The sequence below is a fragment of the Acomys minous genome (assembly GCF_964271855.1).
Source record: "Acomys minous genome assembly, contig: scaffold_19, whole genome shotgun sequence".
Classification (NCBI taxonomy): Eukaryota; Metazoa; Chordata; class Mammalia; order Rodentia; family Muridae; genus Acomys; species Acomys minous.
Window position 1 is genome coordinate 872,501 of NW_028182165.1, and position 4,178 is coordinate 876,678.

Consider the following 4,178-nt stretch of genomic DNA (forward strand, 5'->3'; position numbering starts at 1 on the left):
CCCGCCTCTGCCTCCCGAGCGCTGGGATGGATGGCGGGCGGGCACGGGTGGGCGGCACCAAGCCCGGATAAGTGTTGGATTTCTGTTTTGTTTTCTGTTTTCTGTGAAGTCAAGGGTCCCTCTGTGTAGTTGTGGCTGTCCTGGAAGTCACTCGGTAGACCAAATTGGACACAGACTCAGAGGTTCACTTGCCCTCACCTCCCAAGGGCTGCAATTTTGTGTTTGTGTTTAGGTGTTTGCTTGTTTTCAGGGGTAGCGTTTCGATGCAACAGCCCTGGCTGTCGTGCAGGTTGCTCTGCAGACCAGTCTGCCATTTTGCTTTGGTTTGTCTTTTCTGTGCAGTGAAGGGCTTCACGTTTAGAGTCAGATTTGGTGCAGGCACGCAGGGCCATACCTAATATGCCGTGGCTTTCTCAGAACCCTCTCTGTATTGCCAGGCTCGCCTCCGATTCGGAGCGACCCACCAGCCTCTGGCCCCCAAGTGCCGGGATGGGAGCTGTGGGCCGCCCCAGACGGGCTCGAATTCTATCAATATCTGCTTGGGTTGAGTGAAAAAGGATCTGAAGGTCATCATCACTCCTCCCTCAGCCTTTGGCCTTATGCCAGAAAGGGTGGGTAACTGAACTTCTTATCTCTTGATTACCTTCCAGTGACACCTTAGTTTCTCCTTGGAGGTGGAGAGGCCTCCGTGGCCGATGTGGAAAGTCCGCCGTTTTCAAGTGTCACAGGGAAACGCTCATTTGGTTTTTGGTTCCCCCTCCCCCTTCCCCTTCCCCTTCCCCGACAGGGTTTCTCTGAGTAGTAGCCTTGGCTGTCCTGGAATCACGTTGTAGACCAGTCTGGCCTCAAACTCACAGTGATCTACCTGCCCCTCCCTGCCTCAGCAGTGAGTGCTGGGATTAAAGGTGTGTGCCACCACCACGCCCAGATGGTTTTTGTTTTGTTTCGTTTCGTTTTAAGAGATGGTGCCGGTCTCTTTATGTAGCCTTTATTGTCTCAGAATTCACTGGGTTTTTTGTTTTGTTTTGTTTTTTCCTTTTTGAAGATTTCTTGACTGTTATGTATACAGTGCTCTACCTGCATGTACATACACCGGCATGAATTATGTTCATACTTTTATTCATTCATTCATTCTTTCATTTATTTTGTACTCATCTCTACGGTTGTTTATTTATTTATTTTTTGTTGTTGTTGTTTCTGTTTTTTGAGACAGGGATTCTGCGTAGGCTTGGCTGTCCTGGACTCACTTTGTAGACTAGGCTGGCCTTAAACTCACAGCAATCTGCCTGACTCTCCTGGGATAAAAGAAAGCCCTGCGCCGCCACCCTCTGGCTTTCAGTTATTTCTTTGAGTCAAGGTCTCTCCTTCTCCCTCTCCCTCTCCCTCTCCCTCCCCCCCTATTTGTGTTTTCTGTTGTAATTACTGAAAATAAAATGATCAGTTTCTCAATTCATGGCTACTCTGCCTTAGGGTCTCTCTAACCATATGTCACTTTCTTTATCTTTTTGCCTGTTTGTAAGCCCACGTTTCATTGCTTATTCTTTGTTAATGATTCAGTAAATTTTATGTGCATTTTTGGGTTGTTGTTTTATTTGTCCTGTTTTTCCCCATCCATGTCATTATTTTTATCTAAAAGCGAGCGCCACAGCGTCTGGATGATGGTGCATTTTTCTGATAAGTTATACTCCTTTCTGTGTGACAGCACCTCAGCATTTAAACCAAAGAGAGCATTAAGAAACATAAAATGGCGGCGCACGCCTTTACTCCGGGGGCTTGGGAGGCAGAGGCCTGTGGATCTCCATGATTTCCAGGACAGCCAGAGCTGTTGCACAGAGAAACCCTGTCTGGAAAAACCACAAACATAAAAAATAAAAATAACAAAAATAAAAATACGTCAGGGTTGAAGAGCACTGGCTGCTCTTGGGAAGGTATAGCCTTCAGTTCCCAGCAGCCACGTGGTGGCTCACAACCATTTATGCGGAGACCTGGCGCCCTCTCCTGGCCTGCAGGTGGAGATGCAGGCAGAACACTGCACAATGCAGAACTCAAAGAGAACAGAAAGAGAGAAAAACACAATGAAACGACCCAGCTGAGGGGGAGGTCTGGTGTTGCTCCTGTGGTCTCATTTTTACGACAGCGAGATACGACTCAGTGGAAATGTGGCGTGTTCCGTGGGTAGATGGGCACCTGTAGGATGTAAACTAGCTAATGGTTGTTTAAAGTTTAGATGTCAGATTCTTTTTTTTTCTTTTCTTTTTCCTTTTTTCTTTTTTGGCTTTTTGAGAGAGGGTCTCTCTGTGTTAGCCTTGGATGTCCTGGACTCGCTTTGTAGCCCAGTCTGGCTGGCCCTGAATTTTTATAGCGATCCACGTGCCTCTGCCTCCCGAGTGCTGGGATTAAAGGCGTGCACCACCATACCTTACCCGAGTGTGGGATTCTTTTAAGATTTTTTTATGTTTGTTTGTTTGTTTGTTATTTTGTTTTATTTTTCGAGACAGGGTTTCTCTGAGTAGCCTTGGCCATCCTGGACTCACTTTGTAGACCAGGCTGGCCCTTGAACTCATAGCATCCCTTTCTTTCCTCTTCCAGAAATGGACTGCTTCCTGATTTCAGCTTAAGACAGTCACACTTCTAGGTCATGGTAGAGGGGACTAGGAAGGACTCCAACCCATTTCACATAAATAGTACCCTGAACGAAAAGAACAGGCATCGGCTGCTCTGCCTTTTGGTCTCTCTAGTCTCTTGTGTATGTTTGGGCTTGTATGCGAACCCACACATTTCTTTCTACCAAAAATTATATTCCAAAACAAATGTGTGTTTGTAGTATTGTTGTTGTTGTTGTTGTTGTTGTTGTTGTTGTTTTTACACTTTTAATTTAAAGGGTACTTTCCAGGTCAAGGGTGAGAGGCTCCTCACAATCCCCCCCCCCCCGCCTTGCCCCCGGCCCTCCGCTCCACCCCCGTGCCCCCCACTCCGTGTGAATTGGATTTAAGTCCCTGCCATTTAGAGGGATGGTAAACACAGAGAACAGAGAAGATCACTTCGGAAGATTTTTCCCCCCTGTGTGGCGGTGCCTCAGAATTCAAACGAAAGAGAGCATGAAGACAAAGCCAATGGGACTAGAGAGATGGATCAGTGGTGAGGAGCACTGTCGGCTCTTCCAAAGGACCTGGGCTGGATTCCCAACACCCACACGGCAGCTCACAACTGTCTGTAACGCCACTACCAAGGGATCTGACACATTCATACCGACTGATGCACAGAAAAAAATTAAAATAAGGCCGGGCGGTGGTGGTGCATGCCAATAATCCCAGCACTCGGGAGGCAGAGGCAGTCGGATTGCTGTAAGTTTTAGGACAGCCTTGTCTACAAAATCAAGTAAGTCCAGGACAGACAAGGCTACACAGAGAAACCTTAACGTGAAAAACGAATCCCTTGCCCCCCCGAAAAAAAAAGAAATAGAAAAAAATAATAAAATGAAATAAAGGTAAATAAAATGAAAGGAACCGTCTCAGAGGTCTGGTGTAACTCCTCCGTCTAATTTTTTTTTTTGTTTCTTTTGGTTTGGTTTTGGTTTTGGTTCCAGAAGACAGCGTTTCTTTATGGAACCTTGGCTGTCCTGGACCCGCTGTGTAGACGAGGCTGGCCTCAAACTCACAACAATCCACCTGTCTCTGCCTCCCGAGTGCTGGGATGAAAGAAAGGCATGTGCCACCACCGCCTGGCTACTGAAAGATTCTGAGCTAGTTTTTTTCCCCCTGTCATTAAGGTTAATTTAAAAGTTTATTTTCAATTAAAATATTTATTCATTATTATGTGTACAGTGCTCCATCTGCCTGCGTGTACGCCTGCACGCCAGAGGAGGACGTTAGATCAAATTATAGATGGCTGTGAGCCACCGTGTGCTCACTGGGAACGCAACTCAGGACCTCTGGAGGGGCAGTCAGTGCTCTTAACCTCTGAGCCACCTCTCCATCCAGCTCTTAATTTTTGTTTTTTGTTTTCAGAGAGCGAGTTAAGCCTTTATGTGGTTTGTCTTTTCATGGAGCGAGGGAACTGTGTCTGGGAAGAGGCTTCCCTATAATTCTGCACATGCACAGTGGGGTTAATTTCTGAAACCAGAACTTAAAGAAGCCAGCTCTGTGTGGTCCTGTAGGCCTTGAATCCCATAGCTCTGA